The following is a 20016-nucleotide window of genomic DNA, read 5'->3' on the forward strand; positions in this document are numbered from 1 at the left end:
AATTAAATCAAAACAGTTAGTGCCAAATTAATTTAAATTAAAACAGTGAGTAAGTTTTTTTTTTTTTTTGAGATGGAGCCTTGCTCATCGCCCAGGCAGGAGTGCAGTGGCCCGATCTCGGCTCATTGCAAGCTCCGCCTCCTAGGTTCACGCCATTCTCCTGTCTTAGCCTCCCGAGTAGCTGGGACTACAGGCGCCCGCCACCACACCCGGCTAATTTTTTGTATTTTTAGCAGAGATGGCGCTTTTCACTGTGTTAGCCAGGATGGTCTTGATCTCCTGACCTCCTGATCTGCCCATCTTGGCCTCCCAAAGTGCAGGGATTACAGGCGTGAGCCACTGTGCCCAGCTGTGACATGAATAAGTTTAAGGAAAATTGCTGTGCCTTGATATGCATATGTAAACATCTCCATAAACCTTTTTAGTGCATAAAGAGCAGCATTGCTGCTAGCACGTCCCACCTTCAGCCCTAAGGCGGTTTTCTCCTTTCTCAGTAAACAGAACGTACAATCGGGTTTTACACCCGAGATGTTCCATTGCCCAGGGACGGGCAGGAGACAGATGCTTTTCTCTATCTCAACGGCCAAGAGGCCTTCTTTCCTCTTATACTAGTCCTCCTCAGCACAGACCCTTCACGGGTGTCAGGCTGGGGGACGATCAGGTCTTTCCCTTCCCACGAGGCCATATTTCAGACTATCACATGGGGAGAAACCTTGGACAATACCCAGCTTTCCTAGGCAGAGGTCCCTGCGACCTTTGGCAGTGTACGACCTTTGGCAGTGTACGTGTCCCTGGGTACTTGAGATTAAGAGAATGGTGATGGCTTTTCATAAGCATACTGCCTTCAGGCACTTGTTTAACAAAGCACACCCTGCACAGCCCAAAATCCTTTAAACCTTGAGTCACCACAGCACATGTCTCTTGCAAGGACAAGGTTCGGGGTAGAAGCAGATTAACAGCATCTCAAATACAGAACAAAATGGAGTCTCTTATGTCTACTTCTTTCTATATAGACACAGTAACAGTCTGATCTCTCTTTCTTTTCCCCACAGCGTCTCATGCCCCTAAACCACACCCAGCCAGCCCCTGCCCCCTAAGCCATGGTCATCTCGTTGACCAGACCATCCCCGGTACCCAACCACCCTGCACCACCCATCCAGTGATGCTGAGGGGGAGGCCCTCCTGCCACCCAACCAAGCAAGTCTCCTGCTGTAGAACCAGAGTGACCACTGTTCCAATTTGCCCGAAAATGAGGGCTTTCCAAGCACACAGGACTTTCAGTGCTAAAATCAGGAAAGCCTGGGTAAAGTGGGCAAGTTGGCCACCCCGACCCTTCTCCTGCCTCTTGGAGCCCTGGCCCCTACGCTTGTTCAACCCCTGAGGTTTGAAGGAGCTGCACGGACCAGGTCGTTTGCAAGGAAGGACCCAGGGAGAGCAGGAAGGCCCCGAGAACGGGCCCCATTCTCACACTGGCTCTGAGCTCCTGCGTGGGAAGTGGGGAATCTCATGGGGGCTGTGGAGACCTTGTGTCCCTGCTTCCTCCCCTGCAAAATCAACAAGCAGGCTTTGGGCTTTTCCAGACACAGCCTTGTAGGAGACCCTGCATCCCCCGGAGCTCAGGGCCAGGTGAGGATGCTGGCAGGTGGGCTCCACTCAGCTCCACCTGGATGCACCTGGGAGAAAGCTGGATGGGAACCCAGCGAGCCCACTGGGCGGGGACTGTGCTTGGCACCTCCTCTGAGATGTGCATGTCCTTTCTCCTATTTTATTTTATTAATTTTTTTCGAGGCAGAGTCTTACTCTGTTGCCCAGGCTGGAGTGCAGTGGCGCAATCTTAGCTCACTGCAGCCTCCGCCTCCCAGGTTCAAGTGATTCTCCTGCCTCAGCCTCCCGAGTAGCTGGGATTATAGGCGCACACCACCACGCCCAGCTAATTTTTGTATTTTTAGTAGAGACGGGATTTCACCATATTGGCCAGGCTGGTCTTAAACTCCTGGTCTCAAGCGATCCCCCACCTCAGCCTCCCAAAGTGCTGGGATTACAGGCATGAGCCACCACACCTGGCCAACTCCCTCCCGTTTTAAAACACTACTTTCTGACTACAAAAGTGGCATGTACAATGGGAAATGTCAGAATTAAATACCCGAGGAAGACACTCAAAAGCTCTGTGATGCTCCCTCCAGTCCGGTATCGGCCTCTGGTCTCCCTCCTGGTGCGGCATCCTTACCACTGCAGTAACTGGGAAGAAATGTTCCCCATGCATTGCTCTAAATCCTGCTGGATCTGATTTTGGGGGTGCTGGGCTGCTGTCCAGGAGACTGGAAGGGGAGGAAGGCATGTGCCCCTGAGGGCTTCGAAAGCACTCTGTGCCGTGAGGATCCCACCTCCTGCGCTCCCAGAAAGTGGCCGGTATTTTTCTGCTCCAGCAGGGAGCCCAGGTGAGGTTCTCTAGGTAGGTGGAAAGGTAGGTGGAGCAGGCTTCCAGAGCAGAGCCCAGCAGAGCACCCGGCCTCCTCCCATCGCCCGGCTCCTCCCTCTCCTCCCCTCCCCTCCCCTCCCCTCCCACCCTTTTGGAAGCAAGGAGGGGAGAGGCTTCCACCCAGGTTGGGCCCAGCTCAGATGTCCTGAGTGGTGGGAATCTGTGCAGGGCCCAGGCGCATTTCCCTCCCCAGAGCAGGAATGCTTTACAGATGTTGGAGCTGCCTCAAGGCATGGCCAGGAGGGGCCGGAGAAGCAGAACCAGCTGCATAGGGGACGCTGGGCTGGCGCCTGCACGTGGGACAGTCATTGATTAAAATCTCACTTGTATGGAGCCTAAATCTTCGGGTCCTCTTCAGAGAGTCCCAGGTAAGCTGCGTTCCCTGGGTTGATTCCAGGCTGGGCCAGCCTGGGCTGGGCTGCAGACGTCTGGGGATTGCCCACCCAACCCTGCACCACCAGGCTCCCTGCTCCTCCTGAAGGCCTTGGCCTTCAGTAAAATGCAAAAAGTTAATGTTCTGGCTTTTCTGTGATAATAGAAGCAATGCCTGTCCATTGTAGAATGTTGGGAAAATAGAGACGGGCAAGACCATCAACAGGCACGGAACCCCACCCTGCAGGTCAGCCGGCCTGTGCGTGGGAGTTAAAACAAAACGCTTTTGCAAACATTTTTTTTTCCTCAAACAAAATTAAGCTCCGATTGTGCATATCATTTGATAATCAAAATTATTTTTTGAAAACAGAATTTTAATAGCTATATAGTACTCCATTATATTAACATATGGAATGAAATGATGATTTCTAAATTTTTACTCTTGTCACCTGGGCTGCAGTTGGAGGCCTGGTGGGGGTCCATGTGGAGACTGACTGAGCCATCCCTGTCCCTTCTCCAAGATAACAGAAGTGCCTGGTGCTTGGCAAACTCACTTAGAAGGAGCAAGAAGCAACTGGGATGGCTCAGAAGCCCATGGGGGAATAGTCTCTTGTAAACGAAGAGACAAGAGGAGGCCGAGGACTGGTTTCCCCTTCTCCTTCCCACTCCCACTCCTCTCCTCTTTCACATCAAGTCTCTGGTCTCTGCCTTCAGGCTCATGGATGGGCAAGGCGTCCTTTGAGAATTTGCCTGCCAACCCTCAGAGTCACACACATGAAGGTCTCCTGGAGCTCGGAAGGTCAGGCACAAAGTCACTCCTTGACCCTATTTATTGAAATATCCGTTTTTTGAGCACTTTTCCTTTGTAGACTCAACAGGGTCTCCCTCTGTTGCCCAGGCTGGAGTGCAGTGGTGCGAACATGGCTCACTGCAGCCTGGAACTCCTGGGCTCAAGCAATCCTCCTGCCTCAGTTCTCTGAGTAGCTGGGACCACATGTGTAAGACACTACTCCTGGCTAATTAAAAAAAAAAAAAAAGTAAGCCGGGCACAGTGGCTCATGCCTATAATCCCAGCACTTTGCGAGGCCAAGGCAGATGGATCACCTGAGGTCAGGAGTTCGAGACCAGCCTGGCCAACATGGTGAAACCCCATCTCTACTAAAAAGAATACAAAATTAGCTGGGCGTGGTGGCACACACCTGCAATCCCAGGTAATCCCAACTACTCAGGAGGTTGAAGTAGGAGAATCACTTGAATCCAGAAGGTAGAGGTTCCAGTAAGTCAAGATCACGCTACTGCACTCCAGCCTGGGTGACAAGAGTGAAACTCTGTCTCAAAAAATAAAAATAAATACATTTAAGAAGTAGAGGTAGGGTCTCTCTGTGTTGCTCAGGCTGGTCTCAGACTCCTGGCCTCAAGTGATCCTCCCACCTTGGCCTCCCAAAGTGCTGGGACTCCAGATGTGAACCACTGCACTGGGCTCAGCTTGGCATGTCTTGAATTTGGGTCGACGTGAAGGAGTCCAGGAGGTCATTCCTCACAGATCGCTTATTGAGGAACCCCCCAGAGGTCAGAGTGGGGGTGGGTGAGGGGAGAGAGGGGCTGCAGGCAGATGCAAGGGGTCCCTGGGATTGCTGGTGTCAGTCCAGGCCCAGGGACATAGCCAAGTGGAGAGAATGTGGGATCGGAGCACAGGGGCTGGGCTGGAGGCCTGCTTTGCTGCGTGTGCTTGGGCCTGGGGTTAAGTCGGAGCCTCAGTGAGCTCATCTGACAAGTGGGGATGAGGACCACCACGTAGTCACCATTCGACACTCCGGGGGAGAGAGGCAAGAAGGAGCCCCGGGCGGGATGAATTCTGACCCAAGCCAAGAGCCACTGTGGGGCCAGCGCCAACCTGCACCAGGTTCTATATCCGTTGTCACATTAGCTCCTCCAAGAGCCCTGAAGGGTGGGCCATGCCCGCTCCCTTTCCGGGTCTGCTGAGCGGCTCTGGAGCCCAGGTTTGTGTTTAGCCTGGGCTCTCTCCCTGCTGCACCCTCTGCCTTGTGCTCCCAGCAGAGCACTGCGGCATCGTCCGGCTTTAGCAGGGTGAGGCGGCTCCCACAGACATGTGATGCAGAAAGTCCCCAACACCCCCAGCCAGCTCTCCGTGGGTCCTGTCCAGGGCCCTGCCCCGCGGCGCCCACTGCTGCTGCCGGGCAAGCCTCAGATTCTACTGGGATTCGAGAGGTTGCAGCTGAATCAATGCTGAGAGCCCATCGGAGAAAACATCTTCCTTCCCTTTCAAAGAGGACAGTTATGCATAATTAGAATAAAAAGGGGGTATAAATAATTAAAGCGGCCCAGAGTGAGTGGTTCTTGAACCATCTGCCTGATTTAAAAACTAATTACTCGGAGACTGGTCGCTGCGCGGAGCTGTGCACGGGAGCCTTGCACGCTCCTCACGACGCTCACCGCCTCCTCTTCGGGCACCAGGGGTGGCGGCATCGGCCTGATCATCCAGTCCTGGCACGTAGAGCACTGCCACAGCCTCCTCCATCTCCCTGATTAATAACTTCATCAGAGCCCGGTACCAGAAGGAAATGTAAGTCCTCTGAAGGAAACGGCCGCACGGTGGAGCCAGCAGCAGTCTCTCCCAGCAGATGAGCCGGGAGGTGTGGACCCAGTCCCAGGCAGGTTAGTGGAGCCCCAGATTCAACCCAAGGAATGACCCATTACAGGGGCTCAGCAGGACCTAAGGATCTTTACTCTTTATCTAAGGGTGCAAGGCACACTCTCCACATACAGCCTGTCCCTGGAGGGAGGGAATTGGATCTCTGCTCTGATTCTTCTGCAAGAAGAATCACTAGGCGTGGTGGCTCGCACCTTTGGTCCCAGCCACTCAGAGGGCTGAGGCAGGAGGATCGCTTGAGCCCAGGAGTTCGAGGCTGCAGTGAACTATGGTCACACCACTGCACTCCAGCCTGGACAACAGGCTGACCCTGTCGCGTCTACATGGGAAAAGTGCTCAAAAGACAGATATTTCAATAACATCATAATAATAGATATATTTTGCCTTGCAGGTGAGTTGAGGAATCCTGCAGGAAGCCCCTCTCCTCATCCAGCCCCCATCCCCGGCCCTTCTCTACTCCTCTTCCTTGGAGGACTTGCCCGGACTGTCCGTCCCTGCACAGCAGCCTGGGAGTGGGGCAGGGTGGCGTCGGGGGACAGAAATACCCTGTCCTGTAACAATTAACCCTGACATTTCCTTGGCACAGATTCTCATCCTTGTGTTCCCTCTGAAGAGGTCACATCAGGGGCTGCTGCTCCACTTCCCAGATGAGGACAGCGAGGTCAAGAAGGTTCAAAGTCATGCAGCAGAGAGTGCTGGAGATGACCTGGACTTCAGACTTCGTCCTTCGGGAGCTTTATGTTCGCGTGCTACTTGGGGACAGCTCTTCCTGTGCCCCCATCTTCTCTGGAAGGCAGCCAGGGCTGAAGCACGGCCACCTCACAACGCGTCGTGCTGGGACATGTAGGGTCTCAGAGTGAGGTGTGTGTGTGTGCATGAGTGTGTTTCTGTGTGCACATGTGATAATTCCGATAAACGCACACACCCTCACAGCACAAAATGTGGGGAAAGACCCAGGGTCCAAAACAGCCTACCAGGCTGGGCCTTGTGTTTGTGGGTTTAGCCCTGAGTGGGGAGGTGTTGAGATTAGCTGCGCTCTTGGATGAGGGTGGAGAAGTGCTGCCACTGCCTGCCACTGCATGGCACCCAGCTGTGAGATGACCCCTCTATTGACACAGGCAGAATTATGAAGGGGTGGCCTGCCCCTCCACAGCTGTGGGTGTTTCTCGTTAGGTGGAATGAGAGACTTGAGAAAAGAAATGAGACACAAAGTATAGAGAAAGAAAAGCGGGGGCCCAGGGGACCGGCGCTCAGCTTACAGAGGACCCACGCCGGCACCGGCCTCTGAGTTCCCTTAGTATTTATAGATAATTATCTTTACCATCTTAAAGATAAGGGAGTGGCAGGCCAATAGGATCGTTTTTAGGGAGGAAATTAGCAGTAAGACATAAGAACAAGGATCTCTGTGACATGAATAAGTTTAAAGGAAAATCCTGTGCCTTGAGATAAACCTTTTTTTTTTTTTTTGAGACGGAGTCTCGCTCTGTCGCCCAGGCTGGAGTGCAGTGGCCAGATCTCAGCTCACTGCAAGCTCCGCCTCCTGGGTTCATGCCATTCTCCTGCCTCAGCCTCCCGAGTAGCTGGGACTACAGGCGCCCGCCACCTCGCCCTGCTAGTTTTTTGTATTTTTTTAGTAGAGACGGGGTTTCACCGTGTTAGCCAGGATGGTCTCGATCTCCCGACCTCGTGATCCGCCCGTCTCGGCCTCCCAAAGTGCTGGGATTACAGGCTTGAGCCACCGCGCCCGGCCAAGATAAACCTTTTTGCAACATTGTTTCATCCTATCACATGGGGATAAACCCTGGACAATACCTAGCTTTTCTAGGAACAAAGACACACCCTGCACGCCCAAAATCCATTAAACCTTGAGTTACCACAGCACATGTCTCTTGCAAGGACAAGGTTGGGGGTAGGGTCACAGATTAACAGCATCTCAAATACAGAACAAAATGGAGTCTCTTATGTCTACTTCTTTCTATATAGACACAGTAACAGGCTGATCTCTTTCTTTTCCCCACAGAATTACAAAATCAACATTGCAAACTCAGGAATGGGAACCAGGGATATCCATCTACACACATCAAAATGGTTAAATGGGGAAAACAAATGCACTGTCCATCTGCAAACTGCCTGCAGTTAAACCCTCAGTGAGTCAACCCTTCAAGGTGGCATCAGCAGGGGAGAAAATTTCAGCTCCAGGCTCTCTGAGTTTTTCTTATCTACGCTGTACTTTCCTAAAGGCTGATTTCTTTTAGGTAATGCACATCCTCCCGTCTCCATCATATTTTCTTTGTAAGCTCTTAGGCTGTGTTCATTTGCAAAGGTCATCAAAGGGCAGTTTTCTCTGGAGCTGGTTTTGAATCCTGGTTCTTCTGCTTACCAGCTGGGTGACTTTAGGTGGGTGATTTAACCTAGGTCCTCAGTCTCCCCATCTATAAAATGGTAATGATAGTACCCAATTCATAGGATTGTTGTGATTAAATAAGTTAGTTCATGTGAAGCACTTACAATAGTGTCTAGGGTCTAGGCAATGAGTGTTCAATAGATGTGAGCACTTCTGGTCACCATTGACATCACCCACCCACCCACTACCACCTCCATCACTGCACACAACAAATTCCCTCACTATCACACATTACCACTAATAATACTACCAACATGCATGCATTTCACTTACTACATTTATTACATTACTAATGACAGACATTATTGTTTATTCTAGGACATCTATTGTATATATTAATATATATTAGTAGGGACAATATTTATGACACTTTATCATCTCTCAAGATTTTACTTACTTAATGACATTTTATTATTATTTATTATTATTTCATAATTACACATTTCATGTTTTAATACTTTCATTATTATTATTTATTAGATTACTTCAATACCACTACCATATTCTTAGCTGCTATTATTAACATTACATTACTACGCATTTACGCATTATTATTATTCATTACTATTTTCACTACTACTACTACTTATCACATTAATAATGGCACATTAGATTAAGTATTTACTTTGTGGATTAATACGATTACTATTACACATTACTAACTTATCCTATATTTACTACGCATTATATTACGCATTACTTATTTTCATATTACATTATTTAATTTAATTTATTACTTATATATTTATATTACGCATTATTGTATTTTCATTAGTAGATTACGACATTATGCACATTATTCGGATATTACGGAATACATACATTACTTATTATATACTAGACACAATGACATAATACGCATTATTGGGGACATTTATTGATTACGACACACGCATTATTCATTATATTACGATATCGGCATTGGGGTTCAGTCAGGTTCGCTGCCAATCACGCCTGTTGCCGTCGATATTCGCTGCTCTGCCTTTTAATGTCAGTGGCAAAGTTTCCCGCACCGCCTTGCCCTAAGCATCCCAGTGTGCTTGGCGATTGTCGTCTGCATCCGTAACGTATGTCATCCGCCGTCATCGTTATCTGTCGTCCATCGCATCATCCGGTATCATACTGCCTACAGTCACTGTCTTTCCCCTGCCAATGTCCCAATCGTTATCGCCGTCACTATCGGTATCATCCGCGCCGTCGTTGTCGTCGCGTGCGTCGCGTCGCCCGGCACCGTTCATCGTCGGTATCTCTCGCTCTGCCGTGGGTCGCCGTCACCATAAATCAATCCATCGACCTTCCGCCGTCGTCCATCGTTATCTTTAAACTATCCCGTGTTGTCACCGAAATGTCATTGCTCGCCGTCACCACAACTGTATCTTCTTATTTACCATGTCACCGTCATCGATTATCGTCGCTGCAGCGGTCGCCATCACTGCCATCCTGCGTCCCGTCGTTCATGATACTCCGGCAATCGTTATCGACACTTTCGCCATCGCCATCTTAAGCCGTCGACTCATCGCCTTACCATCGTCCTTGGCGTCTGGCAGTCATCCGCCAAATCGTCACTTACCATCTGTATCATGTCATCGCTGGACGTCGCCATCTCTTTCTACCATTACCATCATCGTCACTTCTCTCCTGCCTTGCCATCGATATATGGGGTTGCCTACCACCTTATATACCTAGCGCCATGTCCCGGATGTTAGTAGTATTCATTATCATCGCCATCTACCATCTCTCATCTAGATTGTCCACAATATGATATCTATCTCGTTTTCTCCATCATCGCACCATCAACGTCCTGAGGCAGAATGAAAAGAGATGCCGCCATGACCTCAATCTTTTCCCCTACTTCAGTCAATTAAATGATAGGTGGATGGGACGTTGACCAGCAAAGGAAAGTTGGGCTGTTTACTTACCCAGGCCTGGCCATTTCTCACTCCAAGTGTAGCAACTTCCCAGGCGTGTCTCGGTGTGAAGACTTCCTAACATGCCACTTCTCCTAGTGTTCACAATAGATCCCAGGAATATCCTGGAGTTACCCTCATGGTGAGATTGCAGAGGTGCAGAGGTCCAGGTCACACCTTGGCCAGGTTTTTAACTAGGCTAGGGGACTGAGTCAGGATGTAAAACATTGCCTGATCTGTGGTCTAGTGGCTTCCACTCCAGTTCACTGCCCACGGTAGGGGTGGAGGTGGGGGTGGCAGGCTCCCTGTTGCCTCAGACTGATGAAGTGCTCAAGGCTGTCTGTGTGTACTGGGACCTCTCTCCTGGGCCCTGAACCCCAGCATCTATTTTAAAATATTATGGAGACCTACTCATGGAGGCAGCACCATGCTGGGCCCGGGAGGAACAAAGCGGGCGAACAAGGCGAGACTCTGAGCCTGGGAGCGGCCGGTTGGGTGGGGAGGACAGACACGTACACAGAGCATCATAATATGATGAAGCCAGTGCCATGACAGAGGCGCATGGAGGCCAGGAGGGGCATCTACCCTTTTTGGCAGGGCCAGTACTGAGGGTCAGTTAGGCCCTTTATATTCTTTATAAATTATACAATCTCAGACTTTTTTTTTTTTTTTTGAGACAGAGTCTTGCTTTGTCACCCAGGCTGGAGTGCAATGGCACAATCTCAGCTCACCACAACCTCCACTTCCAGGTTCAAGTGATTCTCCTGCCTCAGCCTCCTGAGTAGCTGGGATTACAGGCATGCGCCACCAGCTAATTTTTTGTACTTTTTAGTAGAGATGGGGTTTCACCATGTTGGCCAGGCTGGTCTTGAACTCCTGACCTTGTGATCCACCCACCTTGGCCTCCCAAAGTGCTGGGATTACAGGTGTGAGCCACCGTGCCCAGCCTCAACTACTTCTTTATAGTAGTGTGAAAATGAACTAATATGCATTCGTTGAGTTTCTTGGATCTATTGACTGATCTCTTCAGATTTTGGAAAATTCTCAACAACTATTCCTCAAATATTTATTCTGCCTTATGCTCCTTTTCTTCTTTCTGGGGCTCCAATTTCATGTATGTTGATATTTTCCCAGTTCTTCAACATTCTGTTCTTTTAAAACATTTTATTTTGTTAATTCTTTTTATATTTGAATTTTAGTTTGGATAATTTCTATTGACTAGTCTTTAAGATCCTTTCAGTTTTATTGATCTTTTCTTCTATTGTGTTCAATGTGCTCTTAAACCCATCAAACGAACTCTTTGTATCTAATATTACAGTTTTCTTCTCTAGAATTTCCATTTGGTTATTTTATACTTTCCATTTCTGTGCTGCATCTGTTCACACATGCTGTCTACCTTTCCCACTAGATCTTTTAACATCTTTATTTTAGTTTATTTAAGGTTCTTGTCTAATAATTCCAACACTCGGTCATCTGTGGGTCTACTTCTATTGGTAATTTTTCCCCTGGTTATTAGTCACATTGCCCTGCTTCTTTGCATGTCTTGCAATTTTTTTAGTCTGAAATGTGGTATATTTTTTTAAAAGTAGTGCCTATAATGAGTATGTGTCTCCTGGAAAAAGAATGTACCCCTTCTTCAATTGGGCCATTAGTGTGAGGGACTGAGTCAATTTAATATGCAGTTGATTTGGATCTGGGCTTTAATGAAGCTTCAGTTAAAGTCACTTCACCACTCACTTCAAATGTTCTGAAAGTAGGATCAGGTCTTTCCCTTAGGTAAGTGTTTGCAAGAGAAGAGGATAGTATGAAAAACATAATGTGTGCCTGTATTAAAAAGGTCAGAGGGCTTTGAGGATGTAAACATGGTGTATAAAGGTGAGTGTTATTAAACAGGATATTGTAACAGTGCAGAGATGGGTGGTAACTTTCAGAGGATGAAAGATCTTATTCTCCAAGCTTTAGATGTTACAGCTAGGAATGGTAAAAGTAATAACAGATACTATCCTCATGAAGGGCATTCTCTGCCTGAACCCAATCACTTCAAGGACCCTGAAAGAATTCTCAGAACTCCAAATCAGTTGGCCATAGGCCACTGCTGCTTCCACATATTCAAAAAATGCTAACATCCTAGTCCTACTTCCAAACCCCAGCACAGGCTGTGTTGTCCCCCAGGGTGAGTTAACACCAGAAAACAGAAACTTCATTGGTCCTGGCCCAGAGCTCTGTGTCCTGGCCTCGCCCATAAAGGGGGCTCCCATTAGCTAACCTGCTCAGCTCCCTGCCACACTTCCCACAGAGCTTTCTAGCTTTTGTCAGCTCAAGGCAGCCCTTGAAAACTGTAGAATCCGAGGGGGTGTGTATCTAATAAAGTTGGAGCTCTGCAATTTAGCAATTACTGTAACCCACACTTGTAATTTAGGGGGTTTCTTGTAATTCTCCTTTGTACTCTTTCTTTTTGAAAAAATATGCAGCCTTAATAGCTTCCTCTTTAATGCTCCAAAGGCCGATATTTGCCACTCCCCATCCCCTGTCAGCTGCAGAGCACAAAAAAAAGTGTGCAGATCATGTTGAGGTTGCTTTTCAGGGCTTAGAACGTTTAATTTAATGCTCAGCATCTCCGAAAGGAAACTGAACTTGCTCCTTGTAATTGTGCGTGTCTTCAAAGCTCTGAATTCCTCTTCTAGGTTGGTCATCAGTATGGATTAAAATCTGCTGAGAGGTGTAATCTACCCACCTTTCTACATTCTACTATCAGGCCAGTCTCCTTACTGCTTCCTGAATGTGCTAGTGTTAATTTTGCTCATCTATCTTTATTCGTGCAGTTACCTGTTTGTTCATTTAAGAATTTTTTTTTTCTTTTTTCGAGAACCTCTATGTGCTAGACTCTAGGCTTACTACCAGGAATCTAAATCATAAAGGACAGGACTACCTCTGTCCAGGAGTTTTGCAGTCTGGAAAGACAGATGACTCTATCCTAACTACACTCAGGATATTATGTGCGATGATTGAGCTGGCATAGAGGGTGATGGAAGCCAGGGGGTGGCACCTAACTCAGACTGAGCTGTGAGAAGTAGCGATTTGGAAGTCAGGCTATGATGGATAAAAAGAGGCGAAAGAGGCAAAGCATGGGAAGGAATGGTCCACAAAGCATACAGAGACTTGCGCTGGAATGCTTCTATTTACAAAAGCTGGATTTAAAATAGAGACAAACCGGAAAACACACAGATGTTCATCAATAGAATAATTTTGATATGTATACAATGGAATTTGACTTAGCAATTAAAAATGAACTACTGGTACATGTAACAACATGCTTCATTCTTAAATATGTTTTGTCGAACAGAAAAGCCTATTGCAAAGGGCACATAGTATTTAATCCCATGAAGAATGAAATTCAAGAAGAGGCAAAACTGGCCAGGTGCCTCATGCCTGTAATCCCAGCATTTTGAGAGACCAAGGTGGGCAGATCACTTGAGGTCAGGAGTTCAAGACCAGCCTGGCCAACATGGTAAAACCCCGTCTCTACTAAAAATACAAAATTAGCCTGGCGTGGTGGCGCATGCCTGTAATCCCAGCTACTCAGGAGGCTGAGGCAGGAGAATTGCTTGAACACGGGATGTGGAGGTTTCAGTGAGCTGAGATCGTGCCATTGCACTCCAGCCTGGATAACAAGAGCAAAACTCCCTCTAAAAACTCCCTCTAAAAAAAAAAAAAAAAGAAAAGAAAAGAAAGGAAAAGGAAGGAAGGAAGATGGATGTTGTGATTCAACATATAATCAGTTTTGTAACTGTTCCATTGATGTTTGAAGAGATGGCATATTATAGCTATTATAGCTGTAGGACGTAAGTGTAAAATCTTTCTATCCATCTATCTATGTATTAGTTACCTATTGCTGCATTCAGCGCATAACAGCCCGAACAACAGACATTTTTTTGTTTTTTCTTAACTTTTATTTTAGGTTCAGGGTTAGATATGCAGGTTTGTTATATAAGTAAACTCATGTCACGGGGGGTTGTTGTACAGATTATTTCGTCACCCAGGTACTAAACTTACCACCCAATAGTCACTTTTTTCTGCTCCTCTCCCTCCTCCCACCCTTCACCCCAAATAGGTCCCACTGTCTGTTGTTCCCCTTTGTGTCCATGAGTTCTCATCATTTAGCTCCCACTTATAAGTGACAACAAGAGGTATTTGGTTTTCTGTTCCTCCATTAGTTTGCTAAGGATAATGGCCTCCAGCTCCATTCATGCTCCCACAAAAGACACGATCTCGTTCTTTTTTATGGCTGCATAGTATTCCATGGTGTATATGTACCACATTTTCTTCATCCAATCTGTCATTGATGAACATTTAGGTTGATTCTGTGTCTTTGCTACTGTGAATAGTGCTGCAATGAACATTTGCATTCATGTGGCTTTGGGTACAATGATTTATATTCCTTTGGGCATATACCTTGTAATGGGATTGCTGGGTTGAATGGTAGTTCTGTTTTTAGCCCTTTGAGGAATCACCACACTGCTTTCTACAATAGTTGAATTCATTTACATTCCCACCAACAGTGTATAAGTGTTCCCTTTTCTCTGCAACCTCACGAGCATCTGCTGGTTTTTGACTTTTTAATAATAGCCACTCTAACTGGTGTGAGATGGTATCTCATTGTGGTTTTGATTAACAACAGACATTTCTAATCTCACAGCTGATGTGGGTCAGGAGCTCAGAAGCAGCTTAACAGCTCTGACTCAGGGTCTCTCATGAGGTCGTCAAGGTGGAGGCTGGGGTTGCAGTCGTCTGAAGGTTTGACCGGTGCAGGAAGATCTGCTTCCAAGGTGGCTCATATGTGCGGCTGTTGGCAGAAGGATTCAGTCCTTGCCATGTGAGCCTCTCTTCACATCATAACTGGCTTCTTCAAGAATGAATGATCCAAGAGAAGGAAAGAAAGAGAAGCTGCAATGTCTTTTATAACCTGACCTTGGAAGTGACCTACCATTATCAGGATGATAGAATATTCTGTTGATTACACAGACCAACCCCAGTGCAGTATGGGAGCAGAATACACAGGTGCGTGAATACTAAGAGGTAAAGGTCACTGGGGGTCATCCTGGAGGCTGGCTCTCACAAACTACCTTTTTATCTGTTTATAGATACAGGTAGAAAGTTGTTCAACCTTATGAATTATATTATTAAAGTAATTTGTCTATTTTTTTGTCCACCTGACTATCAAAGACTGAGAGTGACTGTTACTGTTCAGTGCTGTAGACGTAATGCTGTTAATTTTTTTTTGCATTTTGACCATTTAAAAATATCTTTTGAGACAAATTATATTTTATGTTATGTTTTCATTGTGGATTCTGCCCTTAATATAAAATAACTCCACTCATTTTGATATCTTCTGCTTTTGATTCTGTGATGCTTAGTAAGATTTTTATCTCTGTTTTCTGTTTTCTTGCATTTACCTAATAATTTTTCCTGGCTGTTTTAATTTTTAATCTCTCTTTACTATTTTTAAATTATAAATTGATAATTTATAATTGTGTATATTATGGGGTAAAAATGATTTCTGTTCAAAATAATTCATGAATGCCATGTAGAATAATTAAATCACGCTAGTTAACATACCAATGACGTCAAATACTTAACATTTTTTGTGGTGAGAACGTTTAAAATTTACTCTTTTAGCAATGTTGAAATGTATAATATGCCGTTATTAACTATATTCACCATGCTACGCAACAGATCTCAAAAAGCCCTCCCCCATATCCTTTCTGTCTAACTGAGATTTTGCACCCTTTAACCATCACTGCCTCATTTGTGTATCTCTTTAATAACGAATTTCTTTCGGGTGTGTCTCTTGTAAACAACATATGCTTCTATCTGATTTTTAATAAGAAAATTTAAATAACTCATTTTTATTGTTATAACAAGTATATACGTACATGTGGGGGGAATATATATATATATATATATATATATATTTTTTTTTTTTGAGACAAGGCCTCACCCCGTTACCTAGGTTGGAGTGCAGTGGTGTGATCTCGGTTCACGGCAGCCTTGACCTCTTGAGCTGAGGTGATTCTCCCACCTCTGCATACTGAGTAGCTGGGGCTACAGGCATGGGTCACCACACCTGGCCAAATTTTTTGTTTTTGTAGACATGAGGTTTTGCCATGTCGCTAGAGACTGATGTTGACTTCTGGGCTCAAATGATCTGACCACCTCAGCCTCCCAAAGTGCTGGGATTACAGGTGTGAGCCACCGTGCCTGGCCCAACTTGTCATTTTAACAGCATCTAAGTTTTTTGAACATATTTCTAGTACTTACTTTAAAATCCTTGCTAAATCCAACATCAGGGCTCACTCACAGAGTCCATTTCTATCGACTGTGTTTTTCTTTTTTCAGGTATGGGTTACATGTCCCTGTTTATTTTCATATCTCATACTTTTTGGCCAAAAACTAGACATTTTAAATATTATAATGCAGTAGCTCTGGATTCCATTTATTTTTATTTATTTTTTTGAGACAAGGTTTCACTTTGTTGCCCAGGCTGGGGTGCAATGGCGTGATCTCGGCTCACTGCAACCTCCACCTCCTGGGTTCAAGCAATTCTCCTGCCTCAGCCTCCCAAGTAGCTGGGACTACAGGTGTGTGCCACCACGCCCAGCAAATTTTTTTGTATTTTTAGTAGAGATGGAGTTTTCCTATGTTGGCCAGGCTGGTCTTGATCTCCTGACCTCAAGTGATCCATACGTCTCAAGCCTCCCAAAGTGTTGGGATTATAGGCATGAGCCACTGCGCCTGGCCTGGATTCCATTTATTTTTCTGAGGTTTTTTTTTTTTTTTCCTTGCCTGGACTTACACTGTGGGATGTCTCCTCTGTGGTATGTGTCTGCTGATCGCTGTGCTCAGATTTTTGATCTTTCAGCCTGCCTTCCCGGGAATCATCCTTGAATCTGCATTGCCTAATGGTCAGCCAATAATTTGGGCGAAGTTTGTGCCCAAACGCCTTGGCCCTACTAAGCCTTCTTTCCTCTGCTGCTGTGTGTGTGTGTGGATTTGGGAGTGCATCCGAAGCCAAGTGTCCCTCGGCCTCCACTCGATGCTGGGCGGGTTCAGGCCCGCCCTGTGCAGGCTCGTAGTTCCCCAGTCAGCCCAGTGTTTGTGGTAAGCTTGCTTCAGCCTTTCCAGTGCTCTCTTATTTCTAGGATCTCCCTGTGAAATTTCTTTCTTTTCTTTTTTTTTTTTTTGAGATGGAGCCTTGTTCTGTCGCCCAGGTTGGATTGCAGTGGCCCGATCTCGGCTCACTGCAACCTCCACCTCCCAGGTTCAAGCGATTCTCCTGCCTCAGCCTCCCAAGTAGCTGGGATTACAGGCGCATGCCACCATGCCCAGTTAATTTTTGTATTTTTGTAGTAGAGACAGGGGTTCACCATGTTGGCCAGGCTGGTCTCGAACTCCTGACCCTGTGATTCGCTCACCTCAGCCTCCCAAAGTGCTGGGATTACAGGCGTGAGCCACTGTGCCCGGCCGTGAAATTCCTGACTGGTTTGCTGCTTGCCCCAACTTGGAATCCAAACTTGAGTTTATGAAACTGGGTTTTTCCAATTTGTACCCTACTGAATTCATCACTTTTAGTTGGGAAAACTGCAGATTTTTTCCTTCGTCCCAAGTCAGCCCCCTCTGGCTACCATAACTGTTCTTGCTGATCCAGCTTGGGGAGGATAAAGCATCCCTAGACAAGAAGACCACAGACCTTTACTACTCTTGCCAAAAGCTCTGCAGCTTTCTAATAATGGAAGCTTCTCAACTCACTGTCTGTCTTTGGTTGATGCCCACTGGCCCCCAAAGGTGGTTGATGTTTGACAGTTTCATTCATTTCATACTTGTTTTTTTGTGGAGAGAATTCACCAACCTTTTCATGCCAACACAGCCAGAAGTACCTCAGGTGAAGGTTAAAAACCAGATGACTGGTGACTGGACAATCTCAACACACATGGAAAAGGCCAGGTGAGGTGGCTCACGCCTGTAATCCCAGCACTTTGGGAGGCTGAGGCAGGCGGATCATGAGGTCAGGAGATCAAGACTATCCTGGCTAACATGGTGAAACCCCATCTCTACTAAAAAATACAAAAAATGAGCCGGGTGTGGTGGTGGGCGCCTGTAGTCCCAGCTACTCGGGAGGCTGAGGCAGAAGAATGGCATGAACCCAGGAGGCGGAGCTTGCAGTGAGCCAAGATGGCACCACTGCACTCCAGCCTGGGCAACACAGCGAGATTCCGTCTCAAAAAAAAAAAAAAAAAAGAAAAAGAAAAAAAAAAAGCTACAGACCTTGCTCACAATTTGCCCACAAGAAAATTCCTTGCGGACAAAGGACAGATAGAACTCAAAGTCATCCCTCTGCTCACCTGAGACCAAGGCAGATCTGATGGCTTCCTCTGCCCTACTGTTTCACTGAGCCAAACCCAGGCATAAGTAACTCTTCCTGTCAATTGTGTATTCAGTGAAAGGCTAATCAGAAACTCAAAAGAATGCAACCATTCATCTCTTATGTACCTATGACCTGAAAGGCCCCTCCCCGCTTCGAGCTGTTCTGCCTTTCCGGACCAAACCAGTGTACAGATTTACATATACTGATTGAGGTCTCATGTCTCCCTAAGATATATAAAACCAAGCCGTGCTCTGACCACCTTGGGCAGACGTTGTCAGGACCTCCTGAGGCTGTGTCATGAGTGCGCGTCCTCAACTTTGGCAAAACAAACTTTCTAAATTAATTGAGACTTACCTCAGATACTTTTTGGTTTACAGCTGGTATCCTATAAAATCAAGGTGGTCTGGGAAATGTAGCATTTAGCCTTCTAGCTTCCATGCTACAAGGTGGTGGAACTGGATGCTGAATGCCATAGAGAGTATCTAGCACAGACATGTAGATAAATTATCTTCTGGTCTTTGGTGATAACAACAGAATCTGTTTTATTTTTATTTCTTTTTTATTTTTAATTTTTTTTTTTCTTTTGAGATGGAGTCTTGTTTTGTCACCCAGGCTGGAGTGCAGTGGTGCAGCTCAGTTCACTGCTCCACTTCCTGGGTTCAAGCAATTCTTCTGTCTCAGCCTCCCAAGTAGCTGGGACTAAGGTGCATGCCACCGCACCTGGCTAATTTTTGTATTTTTAGTAGAGACGGGGTTTTGCCATGTTGGCCAGGCTGGTTTCGAACTCCTGACCTCAGGCGATCCATCCGCCTCAGCCTTCTAAAGTGCTGGGATTACAGGTGTGAGCCACTGCTCCCAGCCAGGATCTACTTTAGCTCCAAACCCATCTTGAATTTCTTTATGTCCCCAGCCCAGATGAAGCAGGGAAAATCACTGGTGAATATTCGCATTAGTCAGGGTTCTCCCCTCTGTCTATATCTCTGCCTCTCCTGTTGGTCCTGTTTATATAAAGAGATCTATTATTAGGCATTGGCTCACATGATTATGGAGATCGGAAGGTCCCGTGATTTGCAATGGGCAAAGCTGGAGACCAAGAAGAGACGATGACGGAATTCCAGTCTGAATCCAAAGGCCTGAGAACCAGGACAGCCGATGGTGTAAGTTCTAGTCTGAAAGCTGGCAGTCTCGGGACACAGGAGAGTCAATGTCAGGTCGGGTCAGGTCCGAAGGCAGGACAAAGCTGTTGCCCCAGCTTGAAGACGGTCAGGGACCAGAAATTCATTTTTGCTAGGAGGGTCAGCCTTTGTTCTGTGTAGGCCTTCAACTGATTGGATGAGGCCCCCCCTCCACATTCGGGAGGACAAACTGCTTTATTCTGTCTACTGATTTAAATGTTAATCTTGGCCCAGCACGGTGGCTCATGCCTGTAATCCCAGCACTTTGGGATGCCTAGGTGGGAAGATCACCTGAGGTCAGGAGTTCCAAACCAGCCTGCCCAACATGATGAAACCCTGTCTCTACGAAAAACACACAGAAAAATTAGCTGGGCGTGGTGCCACACACCTGTAATCCCAGCTACTCAGGAAGCTGAGGCAGGAGGATCACTTGAGCCCAGGAGGTCGAGGCTGCAGTGAACCAGGATCGCACCATTGCACTCCAGCCTGGGGGACAGAGCAAGACTCTGTTATAAATAAATAAATAAATAAATAAATAAATAAATAAATAAATGTTAATCTCATCTAAAACACCCTCACAGAAACA

The sequence above is a fragment of the Papio anubis genome, chromosome 17, assembly GCF_008728515.1.
Source record: "Papio anubis isolate 15944 chromosome 17, Panubis1.0, whole genome shotgun sequence".
NCBI lineage: Eukaryota > Metazoa > Chordata > Mammalia > Primates > Cercopithecidae > Papio > Papio anubis.